Source organism: Macaca fascicularis, chromosome 13 (genome assembly GCF_037993035.2).
Source record: "Macaca fascicularis isolate 582-1 chromosome 13, T2T-MFA8v1.1".
Lineage (NCBI taxonomy): Eukaryota > Metazoa > Chordata > Mammalia > Primates > Cercopithecidae > Macaca > Macaca fascicularis.
Genome location: NC_088387.1, coordinates 49,156,677 through 49,171,645, shown reverse-complemented (window position 1 = coordinate 49,171,645; position 14,969 = coordinate 49,156,677). Strand labels below are relative to the sequence as shown.

Here is a 14,969-nt window from a genome sequence, read left to right as displayed (position 1 = left end):
CCCCCTCCATGTCCAGCATTATCTCTGAATACTCCCCACATTCACTCTACAACTCTACTTGAAGTTCCTTGAGCGTAGCATGTATTCCCTCTGCCTGCAATCTCCTTACCATCACTTCTCTGGCAAATTCCTACTCATCTCTCAAGGTTCAGCTCAAAAGTCAACTCTTTCCTAAAACGTCTCTCCTTAACACAACTACTATAACCTGATACAGAAGCTCCTCACCTTTTTAGTTTTTAGGATTTGTTTTTGTTTTTGTTTTGAGACAGGGTCTCACTCTGTATCCCAGGCTCAATCGATCCTCCTGCCTCAGCCTCCTGAGTAGCTGGGACTACAGGCAGGCACCAACATGCCTAGCTCATTTTTTTGTAGAGACAAGGTGTCACTATGTTGCCTGGGATGGTCTCAAACTCCTGGGCTCAAGCAATCTTCCCACCTTGGCCTCCCAAAGTACTGGGATTACAGGTGTGAGCCACCAAGGTAGAACATAAGAAACTATTCATAAAACCAAAGCAACCATGAAGAGCTTAAGCTTGCATACTATGGAGGAATTTACACTAAACAAGACCATGAGTCCATTCTTTAAAGATTCGAATTCAATACTATTTTTCTCCTACTTGCTGATATTAGGCATCTTTTCCCAAATGAGACCAACTTCTTTTTTTTTTTTTTCGTTTTGGTAGAGATGAGATCTTGCTACATTGCCCAGGGTGCTGTCAAACTCCTAGCCTCGAGCAATCCTACCACCTCTGCCTCCCAAAGTGCTGGCATAACAGGGTGTGAGCCACCACACCCAGCCAAATTTAATCTACAATAACAGTCTGTTGCAGCATGTATTAGTCTAGTTCTACTTATTTCATTTTTTAATAGTTTTTTGGGGTTTTTTTTGGTTTCTTTTTTTAGAGACAGTATCTCACTCTGTTGCCCAGGCTGGAGCACAGTGGCACAATCATGACTCACTTACAGCCTTAAATTTCTGGGCTTAAGGGATCTTCTAGCCTCCACCTCCTAAGTAGCTAGGACTACAGGCATGCACCACCACACGAAGCTAATTTTTAAAAAATTTTTTAGCAGAGATGGGGTCTCACTATGCTGCCCAGCTGGTCTCAAACTTCTGGGCTCAAGCGATCCTCCCACCTCAGCCCCCCAAACTGCTGAGATTACGAGCATGAGCCACTGTGCCTGCCCATAGTCTAGTTTTATAAGGAATATATTTAAAAATCTATATTTTTAAGGATGAAACAAAATCTATTGAAGCACCTAGCCCTATCCTTGATAAGGAGTGTGTGATAAGGATATAGGATAAGAGTTACTCCTGAACAGTCATGGTATAATCATTCACCAACTGGCTCTCACTTTGACACTGTATAAATTTGAACTGGTCTTGAACCTATGAAGCCATATGTGGTTTGAGGTAAATTTCACCAGGAGTACTGTCATCTTGTTTTGCCTCAAAGTTCTTGAACAAATGCCTAGTATTATCCAGAAGTTACATTAGGATAATGGGCCTAGAAATCAATGGGCACCACTACTAAAGATATTCACTGGTGGAAAGCACAGTTAATGTCCTTTTACTTTGGAATGTTTATTTGTTCATATTTTTGAAAGGGTACTACGGTGAACACTCTATACAGTAATGATTTATTTACATGTCTATCTGCCCTATAAGACCATGAGTTCCTTGAGAGTTTACACCTGGAACAATGGCTGTATCCCACAGAGAAAGCATTATAAAGTGACGAAGAGCCAAAGCAGTGCCCAAAAATGTTTCAACATTTCAACTTTCCCCAAAGAGAAGCACTAGAGTTCAATAATAAATATTTTTACCAAAAAGTCTATTCAAGTTCTAGCAGTGCAAATAATTTGCACTTCAGCTAAAATGTTAAATAGAAAAAGAAAGAAACAGAGGAAGAAAAGGAGAAATTTAGATGGCTAAAGGAAATCTATTATAGGAGGAGAGTAGTGTCTGGCAATAATTTGTTATTTCCCTAGCTCTCCTCTAACCTTCTCTGGAAGCTAGGAGAAGGAATATGATTAAACTGCAACAAGACCTGGTTCTGAAGAGAACTGATGTTTCTGGCCCTTGTTGCCAACAGAAGGGGGAGGGTGACAGCAGTCCCTATGGGCTTTTAGAAAAAATTGCTTCCAGGTGGAAATTTTTTATGGTACTGAGCAGCCTGGAGCCATTTTTTGCTTTACTTCTTAACTACTGATGATTAAACCATGGACAATCAGGCTGCAACAATGGAAACAGTTAGACGGCTCTGAAACATCATGGTTACATGCTCCAAATTACAAAGTTAACTCTCAAAGGAGAGAAACGTTTTGTTGGCAAAATCTTTTTCTAAGGGGGGGACGTTTTTAACTGTGGGTGGGGGGGTGTCAGGTGGAGTCTGTCAAAGATTTATATTTGGTAGAATATAAAAGTAGCCAAGAACTCTGTATCATAATGATAAACATCAGTTCCATGCCAAACCTAGACACTGTAATGTAGAGTCATAGGGAGCTGAACAAAGGACAATGCTAAATGTCCTGGTATTTCACAATTTTTCATTACTTTATTTTGGCCTGGATTAAGCATTCTATTAAATGATTATCATAGATGCCTGTAGGGAAATCCAGCCACACAACACGTGGGACAGCTAAGTCGATTTATACCTAATCATGGTTCTGAAAAAAGTTGTGATATATATTTCTGAATTCGGAGTGATGGCTCAAGAACATTAGCAAAAAAAAGTTACTTACAATAATAACTCATGAAAAGCACACAAAAACAGAGATCAATTATTTGACCACCCAGTAATTTAATCTAGGCTATTTTATTACCGCAATATCATACAGACCATTAAAGGTTAAATTCAGCCCAAAATTATAAAATAGCAGTAAAAGTAAGCATTTTTTAAATATGTGCCAAATCCTGTTAAATATTTTATATTCATTAACTCACTTATTCCCCAAAAATAATCCTAGCAGAAGTTATTATCATCATTTTGCACATGAAGCAACCTTTCTCACATTGCTAGTACATAGAAGCATTTACCTTTCCCAGGTTGCCATAGTTATATAAAGGATAATAAAATGAAGGAAACAGGATGAGGGAGAGGAAAAGGAAGATGAGTAAATGGAAGAGGAAGAGGAGAGCAAGAAGGAAGGTGAGGTGAAAAACACAAATGTAAAACTACATACACATTCAATATAAAGTTAAATATGTCCAAATATTTTAATTCAATTCTATAGAAAATAATCAAGGACAGAAAGAAAACCAGCAAACTAATACAATGTTTAGATGATGCAATTCTGAATTTTTTCTATTTCTGTATTACTTTATCTATTACTTAAATAAACATGTATTGCTTTTCCAACTGAAAAAATAAAATGCATTTAAGACTCTAGAACAGGCCGGGCGCGGTGGCTCAAGCCTGTAATCCCAGCACTTTGGGAGGCCGAGACGAGCGGATCACGAGGTCAGGAGATCGAGACCATCCTGGCTAACACGGTGAAACCCCGTCTCTGCTAAAAAATACAAAAAACTAGCCGGGCGCGGTGGCGGGCGCCTGTAGTCCCAACTACTCGGGAGGCTGAGGCAGGAGAATGGCGTGAACCCGGGAGGCGGAGCTTGCAGTGAGCTGAGATCCGGCCACTGCACTCCAGCCTGGGCGGCAGAGCCAGACTCTGTCTCAAAAAAAAAAAAAAAAAAAAGACTCTAGAACAGTACCTGGTTCATAGTAGATGCTCGATAAAATATTATTTAAAATGAAAACCAAACAACAACAAAAATTCAGTGTAACTAGAAGTCTATTTTTCAATAATTATCTAAAATGAAAAAAATGCTTAAAACAATAATGTAGTGGTTAACTATAACAAAATGGAGTCACTTATGTCAAAATTTAACCAAATTGAAGTCAGGGAAGGCCATAAAGAAACTCTCTCCCTTGCATTCCTGAAATACCTGGACATCTTGTTAGTACTTGTAAACAGAGCAAACAGATTATCACAGGAATTTCCTCTGGCCTACAGTATTTCAGATAAGACATTCAAACCTGGACAGTTGCCCAGCAACAGCTATCTCCCCAAATGAATTAGTGCCAACTCCTACAATGTGTCCCTGAGATCAATGAGCTTTGTTTCAAAGCAGTTTGCCTAAATTTCTCTTTGTCTTTAAAAATTCCCAGTTTGTCCTAGTTTTCCTCATGTGGGCCTATGATTTTCATAGCATGTACACCCTAGGTTGCAAACCTTTGCTATTACCAAATAAACTCTTTTGTTCTAAACAGCCTATCTCTCTGAGTTCCTTTTTTAGGTTGACAAATGAAATGAAAACTCCTTCTCAGGATCGATCCCTCACAAATCCAAGAAGCAATGATCACTGGTCAGAATTTTTAAAATTTAGTATCTTTTCCATATTCTAACTTCCTCTTGTAATTAATCATGATATCAAAATGGTTTTAAAACATATATATGGGCCAGGCACAGCAGCTCAGGCTTGTAATCCCAGCACTTTGGGAGGCCGAGGCAGGAAGATTGCTTGTGCCAATGAGTTTGTAACCAGCCCAGGCAACATGGCAAGATCCCAATCTCTACAAAACTTGTAAGAATTAGCTGAGCATCATGGTGTGTGCCTGTGGTACAGCTGTTCAGGAGGCTGAGGAGGGAGGATCACTTGAACCTTGCAGGTCGAGGCTGCAGTGAGCCATGTTTGCACCACTGCACTCCAGCTTGGGTGACAGAGTGAGTGAGACTCTGTCTCAAAAAAAAAAAAAAAAAAAAAAAAGTACATACATTTGATATCCTGAAATTCTTAATTTAAGAATTGATGCAGCAGATTCCTAGATCCCTTCTACTGCAACTACAGAACCCATCAGTTAATGTTATTTTATTATCCCTCAAATGGGAAGGGGAAAGAAGAGAGTAGCTTCAAAGGTTATTATGATGGAACATCTGATCTATTAGTAAATAACTTGATTTGTCAACTGAAAAAGTAAGCCACTTTCTTTTGCTTCCTAGTCCACTAACAAGATATGCAAACAAAAACAAAAACAAAACAAAACAAACAAACAAAAAAAAAAACTCCCTACAAACATCATAAAGCTATTTACAAAAAAAACATTTTAGACGAAAATAAATCTGGTCCCCCTCTTCTCACATCATAGGTGCCATGTTTCCATTAGGAAACAATTTTGTGTGTTTTTTCTAGAAGCATTTGTTTGAGGACAGTATAGACTAGCCCATTTTAATAAACTCTCTTTAACACTGAAGTGTACAGGGAAAAAAGGAACCTCAGAGATGATCCAGTCCAATTTCACAGACATAACAGATTTTCCAGCTATGTCCATAAATACTAGTCCAGGTTCTGCTGGAACATCTCTAGTAAAAAGAAGTTCACTGCAAGGCAAAGAATCCCATTTCAACAGCTGTTGCAAAGTTCTTATACAAAACTAAAACTTACCTTTCTATAATTTTCACCATTTAAATTATTTTTGCCCTAAAAAGACCAGAGAGAACAAGTCCGTGATCCCTTTTTTTCCCTCTCCAGACTAAACAATCTCAAATTATTCAACTATTCTACATATAAACAGCCTTTCAATTCTAGTTTTACCCCCTGGACATGTTCCAGCAGTCACTTTTCTTTAAGTGTAACAACAAAGGCAGTATAGCACAGTGAGCAAGAACACAGGCTTCACAGACAGACTTTCAGGATTTGAGCCTTAGTTCTGCCACTTAATAGTTGTGTGATCTTGGGCAAGTTTATTAAACCTCTGTATACTTCAGTTTCCACATCAGCAAAATGCAGATAATGGTAGAAACCATTTCATACAGTTGCTGTGTGAAGATTAAATGAGATAATGTTAGAATTCTGAACAGTGCCTGGCATACAGAAAACATTCTATAAATATTAACAATTTTTAAATCAAGCATGGTCAAAGTAGAAAAATAAGGCCCATCTCCTTTAACCTTGTTACTTAGCTCCTATTAACAGCCTAATACTAATGCTTATGCAGTTTTGACAGTCATATCATGCTGTATATTGAACTCAGAGTCATAAAATTTTTCCATGTGCTTTTCTATATTGCTATATGCAGGTAGTTGATACTCTGAATCTACAATGTACTACTATTAACTATGGTCCATTTTTCCAGTCTTGTGAGACCTTTTGGGACAATGACTTTGCCATTTCAACTTTTCATTTCAATGTTTCTCTTTGTTAAGTAGGTACAGAAAGATTTTCACAAAAGAAAAAATCCAGTGTGGGAAAGGGCAGAAACCTAAAAAACTCTAGAATCTAAGAAAGAAGAACCGAAGAACCCTGGCATGCACCAACATTTAAACGGAGATTTGCTGGTTTCCAATTTTAACAGGGAAGACTGTTAATCACATAACGTCAAGTAGAGACTTGAAAAAGTTAATATTGATTCTTTAGAAAAAGTCCAGGAAATAGAAAAAGCCACCAACCTCACTTCCTTAAGCCAATATTCAGCCCCCCAACTGTGTCCAACTTGGAGAGAATTTGCCACAAGCCAAAGCTTTTCATGTGCCTACCTTTTGAAGGCACAATGGAAACAATTCCCAGAACAAGGGAGTTACGTCAGTGAACTCTCTGCTCTTTCAAGTTGCAAGGACAGTTGATTCACACCATGTGTCAGAGAGAAACACCAGTGAAAACCAACTGAGATAAATTTTAGGTCTCCAGAGATGTTTAATATTAAACTGTATTAAATCATTGTTATAGCAAATTATAAACAAAATATTTTCTTTACGCTTCCTCTCAAATGCTTCTTCTCTTGAAAAGAAATTTTAAGGTAATTCATAGTTCCAAGGTCATAGATGCTCCACCAAAGAAATCATTTCCAAATGTTAGCATCCAGAACCAATGATCTGGATCATACTCCCATCAAACTGCCCTGGCATATCACAGAGTAAGCTTTGATACATAACCTTCTAGGTTTCAAGACAGTGTTAGTTTAGTGACAGTCATAGACTTAGAGTAAGACCTCACTTTTTCAACTGTCTCTACATGAAGTCATCTTGGTGTCCACTCTATTCAATAATTTTACTTTCTACTTAGATCAAGAAATCAACTATATGTTAATCTACATAAATAATACTAAGTTGACTTTATTTTTAATACTATGAATGGTAAGACTAAAACCTGAAACACGTAATAATGTTCATCAAATGTCTGACCTGAAATGAGCATGTAGACAAAGTTAACATTGAAGAAGAAAAAAAAAAGACCTGAAACAACCTTGATCTACATGAATTTATTTGAAAAAATGGTCCTAGAGCAATCAAAATAAAATTTAACACAAGTGATAACAAAACTCAAATCATAAAAGTTGAGGAAAAACTAAACCAACAATACAAATATTTTAAGATAAAGCTTAACATGTTAAGAGACACCTTTCTGAAAACAGAGACCACTAAAACTGCATTAGTTCAATACAAGGAATTAAGAAATTACAATGGGTAATGGTGGAAAGCAAATTTCACTTCTCTCAAAAATGACATATGATGCCAGTCAGAGGGGCTTACGCCTGTAATCCCAACCCTTTCAGAGGCTGAGACGAGTGAATCCCCTGAGGTCAGGAGTTCAGGACCAGCCTGGCCAACACAGCGAAACCCCGTCTCTACTAAAAATACAAAAATTAGCTGGGCATGGTGGTGTGCACCTATTATCCCAGCTACTCAAGAGGCTGAGGCAGGAGAATCACTTGAACCCAGGAGGAGGAGGTTGCAGTAAGCCAAGATTGTGCCACTGCACTGCAACCTGGGTGAAGAGCAAGACTCTGTCTCAAAAAAAAAAAAAAAGATGTATGATTAAAATGTATTAGATATCTACCTGAGGCCTCCTGTACATTTTCATTACTCTTCCATTATCAATAGATCAATCTTGTTTGGGCTATGTAACTTCTTTAGAGAATCTGATATTCTCCATAGGTGAACTCTAAACTCAACAAAGTGATGACCTACTATGACCCCAATCATCGTTGAAGAAACAAAGTTGCTTACCAATAAATTACTTCTCCGAAGTGTTATATTTAGGGCACTCTCCCAAAGTTATGAAATATCACCACCACATTCTAGCTCTCCAATCTATAGTGTAACTTGATTATTTATTTAAAGAGGGAAAGTAGCAGCATCTTTTTTTTCTAATGTTCAAAATGAACCAAACTAAAGTAGACTTTTAAAGGGCAAGAGAGATTTGACTATTAAATAATAAAATAAATGGCCTCAGAAAATTAAATGGACACTGTTTTCTCAGAAATTTAACAATATTGGCTATGTTATATGGTTTGGGCATTTTCCTGCCATAGGCTCATTTAGTATCTATTTACTGAGAACTTACTAAAAACAAAAAGAAAAGAGTATCTTCCTTTGAGGGTGCCCATACTATAATTAGTAAGGAAATAAGAAACCACAATGAAAGGTAATTATAAAACTGTTCAATGGCTAAGGATGGTAGCACATGCCTGTAATCCCAGCTACTCAGGAGGCTGAGGTCAGAGGTTCTCTTGAGCCCAGGAGTTCAAGATCACCCTGAGCAATATACTGCTCATCTCAAATTTAAAAAAAAGAAAAAAAGCCAGGCGTGGTGGCTCATGCCTGTAATCCCAGCACTTTGGGAGGCTGAGGTGGGCAGATCACAAGGTCAAGAGATCAAAACCATCCTAGCCAACATGGTAAAACCCCATCTCTACAAAAAATACAAAAATTAGCTGGGCGTGGTGGCATGTGCCTGTAGTCCCAGCCACTTGGGAGGCTGAGGCAGCAGAATTGCTTGAACTTGGGAGGCAGAGGTTGCAGTGAGGCGAGATGGTGCCACTGCACTCCAGCCTGGTAACAGAGTGAGACTCCGTCTCAAAAAAAAAAAAAGAAAAGAAGAAAAAACCTGTGTATAAAGTAATACAACATTTAAATCTGTTAGGTGATACAGCAATGAAAAATAAAGGAATGTTCAGTACAGAAATGGATTAGTCAGAAAAGGCTTCTTGGAGTTGCTAACAAACACTAATAAAGAAAAAATAAACCTTAACAGCAAAAGCAGAGGGAAGAAAATAACACACAAAACACAAAGAAAGAATGACTGCAGACTTCTCATCCAAATTATATAACGAAGAAGATAATGGAAAAATATCTGAAAAGTGCTAAAGGAAAAAAAATTGTAAATCAAGAATTTTATACCCAGCAAACATATCCATCAACAAAGCAAAATCTTAGAAAATTTGTTGTCAGCAGACCTGTACTATAAAAATTGTTAAAGTAAGTTCCTCAGGCAAATATAATATAAAATCTGTTCAAAATCTGGATCTTCACAAAAGCATAAGGAGCAAATAAACTGGTAAATATACAGGAACATACAAAATATTTTTATTATTTTAAAATTTCTTTTAAAAAATAACTAAAAACATTATTTTGTTCAAAGCAAAAATAATGATAATGAACTATGGAATTCAAAACACGTGTATAAGTAAAATGTAATTAACGATAATTCAAAGATCAATGGGTGAAATGAAAATATACTGTTTTAAGGATTGTATGTTATACATAAAGACGTATAATAGCATTTGAAAACACATTGCAATAACTTAAAGATGCATACTGTAAACCCTAAAGTAACCACTAAAAACAAACAAAACAAAACAAAAAACACTAAGAAGGTATACCTAACAATGGAATCTTTAAAAATATTTAGTTGTTCTAATTCAGTTAAGGAGAATATGAAATGAGAAATAAAGGGAAAAAAAAAGATGAGACAAACAAAAAACAAACAGCAAGATAACAGAGTTAAACCTAGTCATATAGGTAATTGTGTTAACATAAATTATTTCCTCTTTTCCTGTTTTCTTTATAATTAATTGAGTATACTTCCATTTCCCCCTTCCTGTATTTAGAGCTGTTGTTGTCATTCCTTTGTATAGTACCTTGGTGTTGTTTTGTTGTTTATGTTTATCCTGCTCAAGGAGTTGTTTGAGCTTCTTGAATTTCCATTCCTGTTTTCCAGAGAAAGTCAATTGGAACGTGTTCTTTCTTTTTTTTTCTTTTTGACAGGGTCTCACTCTGGCACCCAGGCTGGCATGCAGTGGTACGATCTTGGCTCACTGCACACCTCCCAGACTCAAGGGATCCTCCTGTCTCAGCCTCCCAAGTAGCTGGGACTACAGGTGCATGCCACCATGCCCGGGTAATTTTTGTATTTTTTGGTAGAGATGGGTTTTCACCATGTTGGCCAGGTTGGTCTCGAACTCCTACCTCAAACAATCTGCCCTGCCTCAGCCTCCCAAAGTGCTGGGATTACAGGCATAAACCACCACACCTGGCCCAATTTGAACTTTTATAAATGTTTCCATTTTTAATTTTTGAGAAGTAAGCCCATATCTTCAAATAATATAATATTGACTGGGCACAGTGGCTCACACCTGTAAACTCAGCAGCTTGAGAAGCCAAGGCAGGCAGATTGCTTGAGCCCAGGACTTTAAGACCAAACTGGGCAACGTGGTGAAACCTTTTCTCTACAAAAAATACAAAAATTAGCCAGGTGTGGTGGCATGCCTGTAGTCCCAGCTACTCGGGAGGCTCAGGTGGGAGGATCACTTGAGCCCAGGAGGTCAAGGCTCCAGTAAGCTGTGATTGTACTACTGCACTCCAGCATGGGCAACAGAGCGAGCCCTTGTCTTAAAAAGATAATACTGCCATTTTCCCTTTATCCATTGAGATATTGTCTATTTCCTATTATAATTGATCAAAAATTACCTCATCATACCATATCATTCCTTTTCCTCTCCTCTCAATACTTATATATCCCTTTTTGTTTTTCTAAAGATTGCTTTTGTAATATAAATAATATAGTTATGCTTTTGTTTCTTATATTACTAACAACAGATTATCTTGATTCCCAACTATGCAAAATGAAGCATTACCTCCCCCTTATTGTCTTTTTTTTTTTTTTTTTGAGACAGAGTCTCACTCTGTTGCCCAGGCTGGAGTGCAGTGGTGTGATCACAGCTCACTGTAGCCCTGACCTCCCAGGCTCAAGCAATCCTCCCACCTCAGCCTGCAGAGTAGCTGAGACTATAGGCATGTGCCACAACACCCAGCTAATTTTTTCATTTTTTGTAGAGATGGGATCTCACTATGTTACGCAGGTTGGTCTCAAACTCCTGGGCTCAACCAATCCTCCTCGGCCTCCCAAAGTGTTGGGATGACATGCATGAGCCACAGTGCCTGGCCCCCTTACTTTCTCTTTATATCTTTTCCTTACTTTCCCCAAATGTGGAAATGAATTTTACACTGATAAAGTTGATAAACACATATATTCTGTTCTATAATCCTAATTGTTTTTCATAGATGGCCCATACTTTATGTTTGCAAACAAATAACATTTGCATTATTTTAACTATACAAATATTCTTCACTTTCAAGCCAGATTGTCTACTAATATTGCCATTCCTTCCTGGCTGGAATCCCTTTGTCTGTAAATCTTTCTTGAAATTCTCGTTTCTTCTGCTCCAATCTAAAGTGATACTCCCAGCCAGGTATGGTGGCTCACACCTATAATCCAAGCGCTTTGGGAAGCCAAGGTGGGAGGATTACTTGAGCCCAAGAGTTCATTACCAGCCTGAGCAACACGGTGAGACCTCATTACTACAAATATATATATATATACAAATTTTTTTTTTTACTTAATAAGGTACCTTCCATTTAGGAAGAAAAATTTTTTAAAAATTAGCTGGGCATGGTGGCACATGCCTGTAGTCCCAGCTACTTGAAAGGCTGAGGCAGGAGGATAGCTTTAGACCAAGAGTTCAAGACTATAGTGAGCTCCAGTACACTCCAGCCAGGGCAACAGAGCAACACCCTCTCTCTCAAAAAAATTTAAAATAAAAATAAATAAACGAATGCTTCTCCAGGTCTTCTGCATACCTGTTTATGATATTCTTTCCTGACTGACTAACAGAACCGCTCAGGCAGTCAGGCGCGGTGGCTAACGCCTATCATCCCAGCACTTTGGGAGGCTGAGGTGGGCGGATCAGCTGAGGTCAGGAGTTCAAGACCAGCCTGGCTAACATGGTGAAACCCCCCTCTCTACTAAAATACAAAATGTAGCCAGGCATGACGGCAGGTGCCTGTAATCGCAGCTACTGGGGAGGCTGAGGTGAGAGAATCGCTTGAACCCAGAGGTGGAAGTTGCAGTGAGCCGAGATTGCGCCATTGCACTCCAGCCCGGGTGACAGAGCAAGATTCTATCTCAAAAAAATGAAAACAAAAACAAAAAACAGAACTGCTCCAGCAACCAGAAATTAAGGGAACAAAACACTGGAGAAGAGGGGAATAGTAAGAATGGGTCAGCTAATATTCTTCAGTCACTTTTTCTCCCTCAAGGTAAATACCAAATCTGCATTCAAGAGGCTGAAGTTCCCAGTAAAGGGAACAAGCAGAAAGCCAAGACCGAAAGGCAGGAAAATCAGCTTTTGACAGTTTTAGAGAACCCTGGTACCTTAAATTAGAGGCATACAAGGTTAGAATCCTGAAGAGGAAAAATGGGAAGAGAACATAACACTTATTTTCTCAACACATTTGCTGAATTCTTACGCTACACAAGGAGAGAGGTTAAGACAAGCAAAAAGACTCAGAGAAGCCAACAGAATGTTAGCTAGTCTTGAGGTATAAAGGAAAGAAAAGAATTAAGGATCTACCAAGGGAAGAGCTCCTAGTCATCACTCCAGGCTCTTTGGAATGTCTGGAGGACTACAGCATAAGGCAGTAATGAGCCAGAGACAGTCACACCCTGACTAAAGGTGAACCCCAGATTTAGCCAGCTCAGTCGTTGACTGGATTAAAATATTGCCATACCATCTGCCTTACCAGAAACTGAGGGCAGAGGGGAGGGACCTTCACTTAAGGAAGAAAACACCATCCAAAACCTCCACAATTTTTTTAATGTCTATTCAGTCCAAAATTACCAGGCGTGCCGAGAGAAGAGATTCACAGATTATCTAAATGTTGAACTTATCAAATAAGAACTTTTAAAATGGCTATGATTAATATGACAAGAAAAGAAGAAAAGAACAAAACAGATGAAAAGATGGAGAATTTCACTACAGCCTTACAATTTGTTTTTTTATTATAAAACTGGAGAAAACTCAGAACTGGGTTTTAAAAATTCAGAACTCTATAAATGGTTTACCAGCAAATAAGTCAATTGAAAAAATCCACATTGAGGTTGGGCACGGTGGCTCACCCCTGTAATCCCAGCACTTTGGAAGGACGAGGCAGGTGAATCATTTGAGGTTAGGAGTTGGAGACCTGGCCAACATGGTGAAAACCCATCTCTATCAAAAATGTAAAAAATAGCCAGGCACAGTGGTGCGCGTCTGTAATCCCAGCTACTCGGGAGGCTGAGGCACAAAAATCGCTTGACACCGGGAGGCGGAGGTTGCAATGAGCCGAGATCACCACTGCCCTCCAGCTTGGGTGACAGAGTGAGACCCTGTCTCGGAAAAAAAAAAAAGAAAAAATATCCACACTGAAGCACAAAGAGAACAAGGAAAGGAAAGGATGTAAAATACAGAAGAATGTAAGAAAAATGAAACATGGACACCATCAAAAGTCTTCAGCCAGCAGTTCTCAAAACTTTTTGCTTGGCACTATTTTTATGCTCTAAAAAATATTGAGTTTCCTGGCCGAGTGCAGGGGCTCACGCCTGTAATGCCAACCCTTTGGGAGGCCGAGGTGGATGGATCACCTGAGGTCAGGAGTTCGAGACAAGCCTGGGCAACATAGTGAAACCCCGTCTCTACTAAAAATACAAAAAATTAGCGGGGTGTAGTGGTGGGCGCCTGTAATCCTAGCAACTGGGGAGGCTAAGGCAGGAGAATCGCTTGAAACCGGGAGGCGGAGGTTGCAGCGAAACAAGATCACGCCATTTCACTCCAACAAGAGCAAAACTCCGTCTCAAATATATATATATATCCCTTGGGTTTCCCAAGAACTTTTGTATATGTGTTATGTTTGTTGACATTAGCCACATTAAAAATTGGAACTGAGCCAGGCACAGTGGCTCACGCTTGCAATCCCAACACTTTGGGAGGCCGAGGCTGGCGGATTGCTTGAGACTAGGAGTTTGAGACCAACCTGGGAAACATGGCAAAACCCCATCTCTACAGAAAAATTAGCCAGGCGTGGTGGCATGCACCCGTGGTCCCAGCTACTCGGGAGGCTGAGGTTGCAGTGAGCAGAGATGAGACCACTGCACTCCAGCCTGGGAGATAGAGAGGCCTTGTTTTTTTTTTAAAAAAAAAAAAAAGCCAAGTGCAGTCGCTCACGCTCGTAATTCCAGAACTTCGGGAGGCCAAGGCAGGCAGATCGCCTGAGGTCAGGAGTTCAAGACCAGCCTGGACAACTATGGCGAAACCCCATCTCTACTAAAAATATAAGAGTTAGCTGGGCATAGTGTCGCAGGCCTGTAATCCCAGCTACTCAGGAGGCTGAAGCAGGAGAATCACTTGAACGCGGGAGGCAGAGGTTACAGTGAGCTGAGATCATGCCTCTGCACTCCAGACTCTGGCGTGGGGGACAGAGTGAGAAAGGGAAGGCAGGAAGGCGGGAAGGCAGGAAGGCAGGAAGGCAGGAAGGCAGGAAGGCAGGAAGGCAGGAAGGCAGGAAGGCAGGAAGGAAGGAAGGAAGGAAGGAAGGAAGGAAGGAAGGAGAGAAAGAAAGAAAGAGAAACTGAATAAATTAAATAAAAGAACATACAAGTATAAATAATATTCACCACTGAAACAATGATATTTTCATATCATGCAGCCTCTAATAAACTCATTTCTATTCCCCTAGGAGAAAGCAAGCTTTTTTATTTTTTATTTATTTTTTTTTTTGTTTTGAGACAGAGTTTCGCTCTTCTTGCCCAGGCTGGAGTGCAATGGTGCAATCTCAGCTCACTGCAATCTCCGCCTCCCGGGTTCAAGCGATTC

The 14,969-nt window shown here is 39.3% G+C and overlaps 1 protein-coding gene and 1 non-coding gene across 6 annotated transcripts in view; one reads left to right on the top strand and one right to left on the bottom strand.

Annotated features, from left to right (window-relative positions):
• Positions 1-14,969, bottom strand: part of EXOC6B (exocyst complex component 6B) — a 678,199-nt gene that overhangs the window by 594,327 nt on the left and 68,903 nt on the right. The window lies entirely within an intron of this gene.
• Positions 7,155-7,219, top strand: LOC123568516 (small nucleolar RNA SNORD78). The gene has a single exon (XR_006691888.1). It is a non-coding gene; the product is annotated as a small nucleolar RNA SNORD78 (small nucleolar RNA).